The following is a 16,587-nucleotide window of genomic DNA, read 5'->3' as shown; positions in this document are numbered from 1 at the left end:
AAGCTTTTCCATTTTGCAAAATTCCTAACTCCAAGGATTTGAAGTTCTTCACAAAAGTGTGTCTTTTTTTAGCTTAATTTTCTTAATTTCCAAATTAACCTCTCTGTGTTAGTAGCACTGTAGATGTGCTTCCCATTGTTGTAATGTGAAAAAACACACCTTTTAATTAATAAGATTATTTGTTCTTCACTCTTGATGACATTGTACAGTGTACATTTGACTTTTCAAATATATTGCCAAGCAACAATCAGTATTTTCAAAATTGTATTTTAAAATAAAAATCATATTCCTTATATGTGTGAGCAAATAGTATAGAAATATTTAAAAATAAGAAGTAAAACTCTCTTCTCTCCCAGCACTGTGCTCCCCATAAGTTATCAAAAATAGCTTGTATATATTGTGCATCTATTTCCATTTAGCAATATATCTTGGTCTTGGACATTTTTTCATATATACATTACATATAACTGTTTAGATACTTGGGTAAATCTCAGGGGTTTTTTTTTGTTTGTTTTTTGCTTATATAAGCAATACTGCAATAAATATTCTTGACTATATCATTGGGATTGTGTGAGAATGTCTGTATGGTAATTTGTAGTAATGGTTTGCTGGGTCCCTGTATATGTCCTTTAATTTATGATATATATTGCAAAATTGCAATGAGATTGTATCATAACATTCTTATTAGCAGTTTTTGAGAATATCTGTTTCCCCACACTATGCTAAATGTTCATTTGTGTTTTAATTCTTGCCAGTCTAATCAGTGAAAAGTATATTTATTTGTGCATTTCTTTAATTGTGATATTTTTCAAAGGTTTGAAATGTCACCTGCATTTCATTATTAAATCCATCAATTAACATACTTTCATGGTTTAAGTACTGTATTTAGTTTTTAATATTGAATAACCAGATTTTACTAAAAGCTACATATGCTGACATGTGAGCAAATAGCCTTCTTTGTTCCCTTCATATTTATTTAGGATAAATATTTCATAATGATGAATTTCTTTATAATTTGCCACAAACAAATGTTAACATAATATGTACGTAAATAGAAAGAAAATTAAATCTGGACTAACAGCATGCCATTCATACTCTCACAGTATCAGGTTGTTTCTTGCAACCTGAACATTAAGAAAACTTTCCTTCTTTGTGGTTATGCTTTTGTTGTCTTTAACATGTATGATAAGCTATAATTATTTGTCTCAAATCAGCCTTAAAGTCTATGAACTCCTTTTTTCAAATTCTTTAATTCTAGAAATCAGTAAATTTAAGAATTGAAAAAAAGAGCTGAGAAAAATCCTTAACATATAATTTTTTTATTTATTTATTTATTTATTTTTAGTTTGTTCAGGTTTGTTTTATTGCTGTGGATACTGTATATCTTTATGAATAATTATTTATGGACACTTGAAAAATGTTTTCCTCTGTTGCTAGTTGCAGTGTTCTATATATGTCAATTAGATCTTATTGGTAGATTGGGTTCAGATTTTTTAATATTCTTGCTTATGTTTTATCTAGTAGTTGTATCAGTTGCTGAAAGAAGTGTGTTAAAGTCTCCAACTATAATTGTGGATTCATCTCTTTCATCCATATCAGTATTTGTTTAGCGGTTCTCTTGCTTGGTGCATTACATATACATTTAGGATCATGTGTTTCTGATGTGTTGATCTTTTTCTCATTATTTAATGTTCCTCTTGGATACTATTAATTTATTTTTTCTGAAGTCTACTTTACCAGACTTTATAAATATAACCACTCCTGGCCCCTTTTAAAAATTAATAGTGTATATTTTTTCATACTTTTACTTTCAGCCCATGTATGTCATTGAATTTGAAGTATGTTTTTTTGTAAGCTGCATTTAGTTTATTTGTATTTTTTTCCACTCAGTGATTTTGTTCCTGTATTTAGACCACATACACTCAAAATAATTTTTGATATGTTTCCTCTGGTTGTCACTCTTCTGTTTCTCTTTTTTTGCCTTCTTGTTGGTTACTTGAACATTTTTTAAGGATTACATTATTATTTACTGATAGGGGTGTTTTTCTTAAGTGTATAACTAATTTTTTTAATCCTCACCCAAGGATATGTGGGGGTTTTTTTTGTTGATTTTAGAGGGAGAGGAAGGGAAGGAAAGAGAGTCATCGATGTGAGAAAGAAACATTGATTGTTGCCTCCTCTATGTATCCCGACTGGGATCGAACCCACAACCTAGGTATGTGCCCTGACTAGTTGCTTCCTGTATGCACCCCAACTGTGAATTGAACCCACAACCTTTTGGTGTACTGGACAATGCTTTAGCCAACTGAACCACCCGGTCTAATATTTATAGTGGTTTCTCTGGCTATTAAAAATACATATAGGTGTTCACAATTGCTTCAAGAATTATAAAATACCTAGGAATAAATTTGACCAAAGATATTTTAAAAGACCTGTACTCGAAAAATTATAAGACATTGAAGAAAGAAATTGAAGAAGACATAAATAAGTGGAAGTATATACCGTGTGTATGGATAGGAAGAATTAACTAACATCATTAAAATGTCCATACTACCCAAAGTAGTCTACAGTTTCCATGCAATTGCTATTAAGATATCAACAGTATGTTTCACAGAGGTAGAACAAATATTCCAAAAATTTATATGGAACCACAGAAGACCCCGAATAGTAACAGCAATCTTGAGAAAGAAGAAGAAAGTTGGAATAATCATGCTACCTGATATTTAACTATACTACAAGGCCATAGTAATCAAACAGCCTGGTATTGGCATAAAAACATATAGGTTAATGGAACAGAATAGAGAGCCCAGAAATAAACCCCTGCCGTTATAGTCAGTTAATATTTGACACTAGAGGCCCAGTGAATGAATTCGTGCAAGGGTTGGGTCTGGCTGGCCTGTCCCGATCAGGCCCATCGGTCTGGGCCGGTGGTGGGGAGGGGACGCCCTGGTCAAACTCCCGGTCAAGGGGACAATTTGCATTTTAGGCTTTTATTATATAGGATGATTATTTCAAACAGTTGTCAGATATAGTCTAACATTTGATTTTTCTCTTTGTTGGTATCAAGTGATTGTCTTATTAAAGTTGTGATTTTTTTATTCTTGACATGACAGGTGATTTTTCTATTTTATTCTGTACATTTTGGCTATTTTTGGAGATTCTGGACTCTTAAAAATTTGTGTTTGTTTTAACAGGTACATATACTTATTCAGATATAGTGTGCAGATCTTGGCCTACTTTTGTGGGCTATGGTTTCGGTGACAATTTAATTATCTGAATATTGTTTTTATTTATTTGATTTATTTTATGCCCCTGAGGCTTCCACTGGTCCTGTTGGTGCTCCTTTAGGGATTGGAAAATACTTTCCCAGACCAGGCCACCTGTTGCCTTTAAGTGAGGGAAGGTTGTCTCTGCTGGGATAAAGAATATTTTCTGGATTTGGTGCTTGTTGTGGTGGGATCCCCTTACTAATGCTCCCCATCTACACACTACTTCTCAGTGGAGGAAAGCAATCTCTTACCTGGCAATTAAGGATAGTGCTTTTATTATCAGCAGAGCTTTCAATTGATAACTCTTGCTGCTTCTGCTAAGTTTATCTGGTTTGGACTACTGATCAGTCCAGGGAAGGAATGAGCCTAATTGGGCTACCTTCTGGTGCTTTATTGTAAAACAATGGGCCTGGTCAATCTTCAATTGAGTACAAAGTCATAAGGTATTCTTCCACTATCCTCTAGTCCAGCGGTTCTCAACCTGTGGGTCGCGACCCCTTTGGTGGTCGAACGACCCTTTCACAGGGGTCACCTAAGACCATCCTGCATATCAGACATTTACATTATGATTCATAACAGTAGCAACATTACAGTTATGAAGTAGCAACAAAAATAATTTTATGGTTGGGTCACAACATGAGGAACTGTATTTAAAGGGCCAGAATGTTGAGAACCACTGCTAGTCCCAAGGTCCCTAACAAGCTCATCTTCCTCTTGACTTCTTTCAGATTTCTCCTTTAATTATCTTTTGTGTTATTTCTGGTTTTATAGTTGTAATGAGCAGTGGGGAGATAAGTATACACCGAAAGTGGCATGATTATAACCCATGTTAATTACTGTATTTTATTTATCCTGTATAAGATTATTTTCATAAGTCCATTAGGTTTAAAATCTTTAAATGGTTTGCCTTTTAAAAAAATAGTGGCACATGTAATTAGTTGATATACCATGAATATAGCATCTGTTATAGAGTGATAGTTTTCTAATGTTCTAAATGACAAAGGTGACTTAGATCAGAATAATTTGCCTGTTGATTTTTGGTAAGGCTTTGAAAAGATCTAAGAAATTTTACAGATACATACATCTCAATTTAATTTAATTTTTACATATAACAATAAAACTTCCGGTGTTAATATTTGTCTTGTCTACTCCTTCTAATGTCTTAGAATGTGCCTAACTAGTCTTAAGTAAATTATTAGGAAATGGAAGCAAGAACACAGTCACACCTGTCACAGGTAAACAGGTGCACTGAATATACATGTTAAAGAAATATTTCTGATTTCTATCATTCGCTCTCTTTGAAGATCTCTACCTTAGTAGTAACTGCAGTTCAATACCTATTGTACCGACAGTGATGATGACAGGATTTTTAAAAATTTGTTTCTAGGTACATATTTAGTCTGGAGGGATGTTTGGCGGTTGAAATATGGAAATTTCTAGAATATTGTCACTTAAAAGGGGTATGAAACAAAATATGTAAAAAATTGGGGAGTTTTATGGATTCTTGATCACATAGGCACGATCTGTTATTAACTCAAAGTTTAGTCATTTTTTCTCCCCCAGAGGATTAGGGGCGGGGGCTAGAAAGTTCCAAGCTTCTAATCATAGTTTAGTCTTTCTGGTGACCAGCCCGCACCCAAGAGCCCATCCAGAGTAGCCTCCTTAGAACAAAAGATCCTCTTATCACTAAGGAAATTCCAAAGGATTTAGGAGGTCTGTATAAGATTTTCTTATCATTCAGGAAATTACAAGGTAAGTTTTAAGAGCGCTTTGTTAGGAATGAGGAGCAGAGACCAAACATATATCATGTGTCACAGAGTTCCTTGTATATTCAGGATATTAACCCCTTATCAGATATATGATTTACTAATATATTCTCTTTATTCCATAAGTTGCCTTTTCACTCTTATTATGTCCTTTGATTCAAAGAAGTTTTTATGTTTGATATAATCCCATTTCTCTATTTTTGCTTTTATTGCCTTGCTTTTAGTGTCACATCCAAGAAATCATTTTTAAATCCAATGTCATGAAACTTTTCTCCTATGTTTTATTTTACCAGTTTTAAAGTTTTAGCTCTCATGTTTATGTCTTTGGTCCATTTTGAGTTAATTTTTATATATGGTTTATCTTAGTCCATTTGGGCTGGTATAACAAAATACATATTTGGGGTAGTTGATAAACAACACAAAAATTTATTTCTCTCAATTCTACAGGCTGGAAGTCCCCAGATCAGTGTGCTAGCATGGGCAAATGTGCCCAGGGTCCTTTTCTGGTTTGTAGACTTCTTGTTCTATCCTTACATGGCAGAAGGGGCAGGGAACTCTCTATACCAGCGGTTCTCAACCTGTGGGTCGCGACCCCTTTGGGGGTAGAATGACCCTTTCACAGGGGTCGCCTAAGACCATCGGGAAACACATATATAATTACATATTGTTTTTGTGATTAATCACTATGCTTTAATTATGTTCAATTTGTAACAATGAAATTGGGGGTCACCACAACATGAGGAACTGTATTAAAGGGTCGCGGCATTAGGAAGGTTGAGAACCACTGCTCTATACCTTCTTTTATAAAGGCATTAATCTCATTGATGAAGGTTCTTTACTCATTACCTAATCACTCTGAAGGCCCTACCTCCTAATACCATTACATTGAGCATTAAGATTTTAACATACAAATTTGGGGGAAGCACTAACATTCAGACCATAGCATGATGTAAGCTAAGAATCCAGCTTCATTGTTTTGCATATGTTTTCCAGTTTTCCCAGCACCATTTGTTGAAAAGACTGTTCATTCCCTATCAAGTGGTCTTGGCATCCTGGCCAAAAATAATTTGACTTTATATGCGAGGATGTATTTCTGGGCTCTCTCTTGTATTCCATTAATCTGTATGTCTCTCTTTATGCCAGTACCACACTATTTTGATTACTGTAGCCTTGTAGTAAGTTTTTGAAATAAGGAATTATAAAATCTGCAACTTTGTTCTTTTTAATGATTGTTTTATCTATTTGGGATCGCTTACGACTTTAGGATTAATTTTTCTATGTCTGCAAAAAACTCTATTGGGAATTTGATATGGGTTGCATTAAGTCACCTTGGGTAGTATTGACATTTTAACATTATTATGTCTCCCAGTCCATGAACACTGGATGTTTTTCATTTATTTTGTTATCTTTAATTTCTTTTGGCAATGTTTGTAGTTTTCACTGCACCAAGTCTTTACACTCCTTGATTTATTCCTAAATATTGTATTCTTTTTGATGCTATTATGAATGGGATTTTTTTCTTAACTTTTTCTCAGATTGGTCATTGTTAGTACATGGAAAAACTGCTGACTTTTGCATGTTGGCTTTTTTCTATCATTATAGTCTTTCTGTTTTTTCCAATTTTATTAAAATAGAATTTATATTCATCAGTGTATACATTTAAAGTACAGCATAATGGTTTAGCTTGTGTATATTGTGAAATAATTATCACAATAACTTTAGTTGCCATTCATCATACACACACACCCATACACACACACACACACACACACACACACAATAAACAAGAAAGCAAAACAGAAAAAAAAAACATTTTATTTGTGATAACTGAGGATTTACTCTCTTAAGTTTGTATCATACAGCCGTGTTAACTACAGTCATCATATTATACATTACATCCCTATTTTATTTATCTTATAACTGAAGTTTGTACTTGACCACCTTTCTCCAATTCCCCCTTCCCCTACCCCCTGCCTCTGGCAAGCACATATCTGATTTCTTTGTTTATGAGTTTGGGGTGTATATGTGTCACACACTTCAAGATTCCACATATAAGTGATATCATACACTATATGTCTTTGTCTGACTGACTTATTTCACTTAGTATAAATTCCACCAAGGCTCATTCATGTTGTTGCAAATGGTAAGATTTAATTTTTTTTTTGTGGCTGAGTAATATTCCATTGTATCAGTTAGATATTCCCTGAAGTGGAATTGCTGGAATCATATTGTAGTTCTATTTTTAATATTTTGAGGAACCTCCATACTGTTTTCTATAGTGGCTGCACCAATTTATATTTTCACCAAGTTTTCTTTTCTCCACATCCTTGCCAATATTTGTTACCTCTTTTTGATGATAGCGATTCTAATAGATGTGAGGGGGATGTATCATTGTGGTACATATTTTGATTTGCATATTTCTAATGACTAGTGATACTGAGAATCTTTTCATTGGCTATTTGGATATCTTCTTTGAAAAAAATGTCTATGCAGGTTTTGCAGACATGCTGAGTTCCATGCACACAGTCAGAGATACAATTCCCTGGGTGAGACCTGAATTCACAACCTCAGCATGACCTGCACATGTACTGCAATGGTTTTCTCCATTTTTGAATTGGATTTTTTTATACTGAGTTATGTGAATTCTTTATGTATTTTGTATATTAACCCTTTCTTGAACATATAGTTTGCAAGTATTTTTTCATTTCTTTTGCTGTTTTAAACTAAAAGAGTTTTAGTTTGATGTAGTCCCACTTGTTTATTTTTTATCTTGTTGCTTGTTCTTTAGATGTCATGTCGAAAAAAATTGTTGCCAATACCCATGTCAGGGAGCTTTTTTTTATGTTTTCTTCTAGGACGTTTATGGTGTCCGGTTTTAAATTAAGTTTTTAATCCATTTCAAGTTAATTTTTATGATTGATATAAGATAGGGATCATGTTGATTTTGTATGCCACTACTTTGCTGAATTTACTTATTATTTCTGACAGCTTTTTTGTGGAATCTTTAGAATTTTCTGCCTATAAGATTATGTCATTTGTGAGCAATGGTGACTTTATTTCTTCCAAATTGGTTGCCTTTTATTTCTGTCTTGCCTAGTAGCTCTGAGTAGGACTTCCTGTACTATGTAAAATAGAAGCAGTGAAAGTGGGCATCCTTGTCTTCTTCCTGATGTTAGAGGAAAGATTTCTGTCTTTTCCCCTTTAGTGTGATGTTAACTGTGGGTATTTCATATATTGCTTTTATTATGTTGAGGTAGTTTCCTTGTATTCCTATTTGTTGAATTTTTTTTTAGTAATGAAATGATATTGAATTTTGTCAAAAAAAATTCCTGTATAATTGAGATGATTATGTTATTTTTGCCCTTCCTTCTGTTGATGTGGTATATTATATTGATTATCATATGTAGAACTATTATTGCACTCCAGGAGTAAATCCTACTCAGTCATGTTGTATAATCTTTTGACTATATTGTTGAATTCTGTTTTCTACTTACTTTGCTGAGGATCTCAATCCCTTTTTCATTTGGATAGTTGGAGCCATATTGCAAGTGTATACTGTATTTTACTCTTTCTTTACTAAGGAAAATATGATGAATGAAATGTGATAATATATTTTATCAATAGATAATCACCAATATATACCAGTATTTGGCTGCACATACCTTATATTAATAATCACGAAATAATCATGATACCTGCTTTCTAGACCATGGTTTTCAATTTTGGCTGCACATTCAGCTTCCTAAAAGGTTTTTAAAATATATACATTCCTTTTATCTATATACGTATATAAAAGCATAATATGCAAATTGTTCCCTCAGGAGTTCAACTGGGAGACCAGGAGCTCACTGTGACGTGCGTTGACCACCAGGGGGCGGTGTGGAACAAAGGAAGGCCCTGGCCAGCAACCGGGGAAAGAAGGCCCCAGCCAGCAGCTGGCAGCAGGGGAAGAAAGGTCCTGATCAGCCCTGATCACCGGCCAGGCCTAGGGACCCTACCCATGCAAAAATTTCATGCACTGGGCCTCTAGTATATAATATAATATTTTAATATATATTAAAAAAAATAGTGCCAGAGCCACATTCCCAAATTCGTTAGAGGGGAACTGAGCATTTGGATTTTTTAAAAGTCTCCAAGTGCAGATATGTTTGAGAAACCTGTTGTAGATGATCCTGACTGCATATTAATAGTTGACTGGGTGTACTTAAAAACAAACAAACTATGGATCTTAGCAATATTGAATCAGAAATTTCAGGAAAGAAGTTCTCCAATCTGTATTTTTGAAAGGACAAATTTTTCTGATGCATAGCAGGTTCCTGACTGCTAGTCCACAATTTTCTCAGCCATAGAAAAGGACAAGTGGCAACTTTTTTTTTCTTAAAGGAGGTAGTTGGGAGATGTTTTTTTGTTTGTTTATTTGTTTATTTATTTAAAATTATTTTTTAATCCTCAGCCGAGGACATGCAAAGAGAGAGACAGAGAGAGAGAGAGACATTGAAGTGAGAGAGAAACATCAATCAGTTGCCTTCCCTGTGCTCCCCAACTGGGGATCAAACCAATGATCCAGGTATGTGCTTTGACCATGAATCAAACTGGCAACCTTCTGGTGCAGGAGACAATGCTCAACCATCTAAGCCACTCTGGCCAAGCATTGACAAACTATTTTAGTTAAGATAACTTGCAAGGGCCCACATATAAGTTTTGTATATTATAGGCTGAAAGGAGATACAGGTTTTATATAGCAGGTATATATTAGCTAAGTTGTTCTCTTTTGATCATTAAGGAAATCAACATAGGTACCTATCCAGGTAGAGTAGAGATTCATCTCATTGTTTCATAGGGTTGCAGTAATAAGGGTAGGCAGGACTAAATTGTTTTTTAGACATGCTTGCTCATATGCACAAATATTCTTTTTTTAAGTCCTAGCAATTAGCATATATTACAGTAGAATATAACCTTTATAATCAGTATAATATAAAACATCTCATTGGTTCTGTTAGGATGAATGTATGTCTACCAGGGCTTCCATAAAAAAAATATCATGGTCTGGGTGGCTTCAACAACAGAAATTTATTTTCTTACAATTCTAAAGGCTAGAGGTCAGGGCAGTTGAGGTTTCTCCTGAAGTCTTTATCCTTGGCTTCACTTTTTTTTTACTCTGTCTTTACATAACCTTTTTTTATTATGTGAGCATGTTTCCTTGATGTCTCTTTATATGTTCTAATCTCTCCTTACCAGGGTGTGGAACCTTTTTTCTGCCAAGGACCATTTGGATATTTATAACATCATTCTTGGGCCATACAAAATTATCAACTTAAAAATTAGCCTGCTATACTTGATCAAACCCTTCATTAACTCACCCTTAATGCTTTGACATGGCCAGACCAAATGATTTCTTGGGCCATATAAGGGCTGGATGTTCCCCACCCCTGCCTTGTGAGTACACCAGTCTGATTGGATTAGGTAATAACCTCCTTTTAACTTAGTTACCTCTTTAAAGGCCTTGTCTCCAATATGGTTACCTTCTGAGTTACTGGAGGTTAGAGCTTTGATCGATGATATTTTGGTAGGGGTGGTACCTTCAGTCTATAAACAGTGAGTTAAAAATGTTCTGTATGACTGAATGAACTAATGAATTAATAAAATTACTTGGAATTTTTTAAATGAATATTTAACCATACTCTTAGAATGTAATACGATGTAATGCATGGTCAGATATGTAGCTTTTAGTTTGCTATGGCAAGTAAGTATGTATCAGTGTCATCTGAAAGGTATACTAAAGTGTTTAGAAAAAAATGTCATAAAGCTGGGAGGGAGTTATAGCCTTATTTTTATATATCATTTATTATATGAGTTTTATCATCCTAATATATAAAAAGATAGGGGCCGTCACGACCTAAATGACTGGACAGACGACCAAACAGCATGCTGGCAGCAGGAGGGAGCTGTGGGTCCTGGCCAGCCGCACCGTGGTGGTGGGAGTCAGTCTGGGTGCTGGCCGGTGCGATGGGAGTCAGTCTGGGTCCCAGTCAGCATGGCGGGAGTCAGTCTGGGTCCCAGCCGTCCAGTGTGGTGGGAGTCAGTCTGTGTTCCGGCTGATGCAGCGGGAGGGAGCTCTGGGCCCCGGCTGGGGCATGGCAGCGGGAGGGAGCTTTTATTGTAACAGATCTATTATTGAAGCTACCTTTGGAAATACTATATCTATAGACAATATTAAAAATCTAAGTAAACATGCGATTCTTTGTCCAAAAAATGAGCACGTTCAAATATTAAATGAAGAAATTTTGGATATACTCGATGGAGATTTTCACACATATTTGAGTGATGATTCCATTGATTCAACAGATAATGTGAAAAAGAAAATTTTCCAATGGAATTTCTTAATAGTATTACTCCTTTGGGAATGCCGTGTCATAAGTTAAAATTGAAAGTGGGCGCAATCATCATGCTACTGAGAAATCTTAATAGTAAATGGGTTCTTTGTAATCGTAGTAGATTTATTATCAGAAGATTGTGACCTAACATTATCGAAGCTGAAGTATTAACAGGATCTGCATAAGAAGAGGTTGTTCTGATTCCAAGAATTGATGTGTTCCCATCTGACACTGGCCTCCCATTTAAATTAATTTGAAGACAGTTTCCTGTGATGCCAGCATAAGTTTAATCAATTTATCAGTCATTGTATCAGTGTTGTTTTTACATCATGTTTTTGTTGTTTTTATAGCATGTCTTTATTGTTATATCATGTTGTGATTATTTATTAACAAATTTATATATTATTTTCATATACATTTTACTAATTTTCTTTTATCTCTGACACTTCTATTATAGAGAAAGGAAAATAGCAATATTAAAATATTTCCTCTAATTTCCTTTTAATGTGGATGAATTTCGAGCACCAGGCCACTAGTATCATCATAAAGACAATAATTATTGTTTTTAATACTCTTTTATTAAAAAATTGTCACAAGGAAACAAAGTTTGTACTATATATCAAAATTATACAGTTTAATCTGGAGATAATTGTTGTTTAGGCACCTGAAAGCTAAAGATAGAATAATAAATGTTTCAGAGATTTATAGTATGTATTCTTACTTTCATGTTAGTTAAAATATTAAATGAGCATTTAGCTTTTGTACAAACATTGATGGCTATTTTTTTTTCTTTTTTTTTTTATTGATTAAGGTATTACATATTTGTCCTTATTGCCCCATTGCCCCCCCCTCATCCCCCAACTCATGCCCTTACCTCCTTGATGTCTGTGTCCATTGGTTAGGCTTATATTCATGCATACAAGTCCTTTGGTTGATCTCCACTGTTGGCTATTGAGAGGCTACCGAGAAGATGCAGTGTGTCTGGATAAAAAAGTTAATGAAAAGACAGTTTGGGAAATTAAAAATGGCAGTGGTGTAAGTGGATGCTACACTGACACACTCCCAGGACCAAACTGGAATTACAACTAAAATACAAAAAAAAAAAAAATCATCCTGAATAATCAACTGGAGACTAGCTAGAGAGAACTCCAATAACCAAGGAAGGAAAAGTGGAGACCACATAGAGACTGGTAGGAAGGGCGGAGGTGCAAAAGGACTGGCCAGGCTCTCACTGACAACAGCTGAAGTTCTGGAGAGAGATCTCAGCAGTGGGCGGTAGCCGCTGAGAACTCTGGGGTCTAACCCCCAAGCTGGGCCCCTCAGCAGATAGCACCAGAGCTGAGAAAGGTAACCACATAACATCTAGCTATGAAAAGCAGCAGGGTTGCTGTCTGCTAGGGAGAGATGGCTGGAAATTCAGGCACTCTTAAAGAGCCAATGCACAAATTTTGTATGCAGCCACTCACCTTGGACTCTGGCAGTGGGAGGGCAGAGTGGATTGGAGTTGTGTGAACATAAGCCAGAGTTGGGGGCTCTGCAGTTAGAGCTCGGAAGGCAGATACCCATTTCCTATGTGGAGTAATTCCCTTACGCTGTGCAGGACATCTTTCTTAGTCAAACCTTTGCTATCCAGGTGGATTTTGCTGGAGGGCAGGGGAGAAAGTTGCCTCACCATATTGGAAAGCCCCTTGCCCCACCATGTGGAGTTCCTGAGGCCCATTAAGAGACTGAGAATAACAATTAGCCTCCATTCAGAAGCAATTGCCCCACCCTGTTGGAAAACCTCTTGCCCCATCTGTAAACCATTGCCTAAGGCTAAATACAGTCAATCTGCTGACAGGCAGGTCTCTGGAGGATTTGAGTCTTTGCCTGATCTAATTAGAGTGTTTGACACTGTCCTTCACTAGAGATTAGGAGGTGTAAGTAGATCTACCTAATACATAGTCACAAACCCAAACAGGCAGTCATAATGGGGTGACATGAAAACAACCCCCAAATGAAAGAATAAGAGAATTCTCCAAATAAAGAGCTAAATGAAATGGAAATAAGAAATTTATCAAACATAGAGTTCAGATTAATGATAGCAAAGATGATCAACAGCATGAGAAAATATATAGTTACTATGAAGAATGACATAGCATTAATAAAGAACACAGTGGAAGAAATATAGAGCAGATTAGGGGAAGCCAAGGATCGGATCAGTGAATTAGAAGACAGGTAGGAAAAATGTCAGAGAACCAAAAAGAAAAAACCAGAGGACAGCTTAAGGTTGCTGTGGAACTACATGAAACAACAATATTCTCATAATAGGTGTGCCAGAAGGAGAAGTGGGCAAGGGATAGAGAATGTGTTTGAAGAAATAGTGGCAGAAAACGTCCATAACATAGTGAAGGAAAATGTCACACAAGTTCAGGAGGCACAGAGAGTCCCAAGCAAGAAGATCCCAAACAGGCCCAAACCCAGACACATCGTAATGAAAATGCCAAAAATTAAAGAGAGACAGAAAATCTTAAAGGCAGTAAGAGAAAAACAATTTGTTATCTACAATGGAGCTCTCATAAGGCTGTTAGCTGATTTCTCATCAGAAGATCTACAGGCCAGAAGGGAATGGCATGAAGTATCAAGATCATGAAAAGCAAGGATCTGAAACCAAGATTACTAATATTCAGCAAGGCTACCATTCAAAATACATGGTGAAATAAAGAGCTTCCAGACCAAAAAAAAAAAAAAAAAAAAGGCTAAAGGAGTTTATCACCACCAAACTAGCACTGCAAGAAATGCTAAAGGGACTGCTGTAATGAGAAGAAGAAATATATAGAGAGAAACATAGGCATCAGAATTAAAATGGCAATAGATATCTATCAATAATAAACTTCAATGTAAATGAATTAAATGCTTTAGTCAAAAGACATAGATTACTGAATGGATACAAAAACATGACCCAATGATAGGTTGTCAACAAAAGACCCACCTCAGAACAAAAGACTCAAACTGGGTGAGAGTGAAGGAATGGAAAACAATTTTCCATGAATTTGGAAACAACAACAAAAATCTGGAGTAGCCGTACTCATCTGACAAAGTAGACTTCAAAATGAAGGCCATTCCAAGAGACAACAAAGATCACTACATAATACTAAAGGGATCAATCCAACAAGAGGATATAACTGTAGTAAACATATATACACCCAATATAGTAGCACCTAAATTTATAAAGAAACTTTTGGAGAACTTTAAGGGAGAATGTAATACAGTCATACATCCTGCTGACTTCACTGGATAGATCTTCCATACAAAAAATTAACAAGGAAACAGTGACTCTAAATAACATACTGGATCAGATGGATTTAATTGACATTTTTAGAACATTTTACTCCAAGGCTGAAGAATATACATTCTTCTCAAGTGTACATGGGTCATTCACAAAGATAGACCACATGTTGGGATACAAAACAAGTCTCTACAAGTTCAAGAAGATTGAGATCATATCAAACATCTTCTCACATCATAATGGAATGAAATTAGAAATCAAGTATAGTAAAAACATTCAAAAATATAGAGGCTAAAGGCTAAATAGCATGCTATAAACAATGAATGGGTTACCAATGAGATCAATGAAAATGAACAAATGAAAATGAACCTGGAAACCAATGAAAATGAACACACAACAACCCCAAATCTCTGGGGCACAGCAAAACCAGTTTGAGAGGTAAGTTCATAGCACTACAGGCCTACCTCAATAAAAAAAAAAAATTATAAACGAACCCTACAACTTAAAGAATTAGAAGGAGAATAATAAAAGCCCAGAGTATGTAGAAGAAAGGAAGTAATAAGATTAGAGCAGAAGTGACATCGAGACTAAAAAAACAATACAAAAAATCAATGAAACAAAGAGCTGGTTCTTTTGAAAAGATAAACAAGATTGATGAACCATTAGCCAGACTCATCAAAAAACAGAGGACTGAAATAAATAAAATCAGAAGCGAATTTGGAGAAGTAATTACTGACACCACAGAAATACAAAAGATTGTAAGAAAATACTATGAACAATTATATACCTACAAACTGGACAACCTTGATGAAATGGACAAATTCCTAGAAAAATACAATATCCCAAAACTGAATCAGGAAGAGTCAGAAAATCTGAATAGGCCACTAACAACTGATGAAATAGAAGCATTAATAAGAAAGAAAAAACAAAACAAAATTCCAGCAAACAAAAGCCCAGGTCCAGATGGCTTTATGGGAGTTTTACCGAACATTCAAAGAAGAAATAACACCTATTCTCCTCAAACTATTCCAAAAAATTCAAGAGGAAGAAACACTTTTAAGCTCTTTTTATGATGCTAACATTATCCTAATTCCAAAACCAGATAACAATACTACAAAGAAAGAGAATTACAGGCCAATATCCCTGATGAACATAGTTGCTAAAATCCTCAACAAAATATTAGCAAATCAGATACAGCAATTTATTAAAAAGATCATACAAAAATTATTCCAGGGATGCAAGGCTGGTACAGTATTCGTAAATCAATAAAGGCAATACATCACATAAACAAATTGAAAGACAAAAATCACATGATCATATCAATAGATGTAGAGAAAGCATTCAACAAAATTCAACACCCATTTTTTGATAAAAAACTCTCAGCAAAGTTGGAATAGAGGGAACATGCCTCAACATAATGAAGTCCATATATGACTAACCTACTCAATGGGCAAAAACTAAAACCATTTCCCCTAAGAACAGGAACAAGACAGGGATTTCCTCTTTGACCACTCATACTCAACCTAGTACTGGAAGTCCTGGGCACAGGGATCAGGTAAGAAGAAGAAATAAAAGGCATCCAAATTGGAAAAGAGTAGGTAAAACTCTTATTATTCGCAGATGACATGATATTGTACATTGAAAACCCTAAAGACTGCACCAAAAAACTACTAGATTTAATAAAGGAATTTGGTAATGAAGTAGGATACAAAATCACCCAAAAATTGATGGCTTTTTTTATACCAATGATGAATTTCTCAGAAAGAGAAACCAAACAATCACATTCACCATTGAAACAAAGTAAGATACTTAGGAATAAACTTATCCAAGGAGGTAAAAGACTTGTACTCGGAAAACTACAGGGAAAAAGAATAGAGGGCGATTAACCAAGTGTAAAAATGTATGTTGTT

General features: G+C 35.1%; 1 protein-coding gene across 1 annotated transcript in view; it reads left to right on the top strand.

The window, feature by feature from the left end:
• ZNF644 (zinc finger protein 644) overlaps positions 1 to 16,587 on the top strand; it is a 122,352-nt gene that overhangs the window by 48,887 nt on the left and 56,878 nt on the right.

The sequence above is a fragment of the Myotis yumanensis genome, unplaced genomic scaffold (assembly GCF_028538775.1).
Source record: "Myotis yumanensis isolate MYYU_CA2020_CCGP unplaced genomic scaffold, mMyoYum1.0.hap1 SCAF_2, whole genome shotgun sequence".
NCBI classification, from domain to species: Eukaryota; Metazoa; Chordata; class Mammalia; order Chiroptera; family Vespertilionidae; genus Myotis; species Myotis yumanensis.
This window is presented reverse-complemented; position numbering and strand designations above follow the sequence as displayed.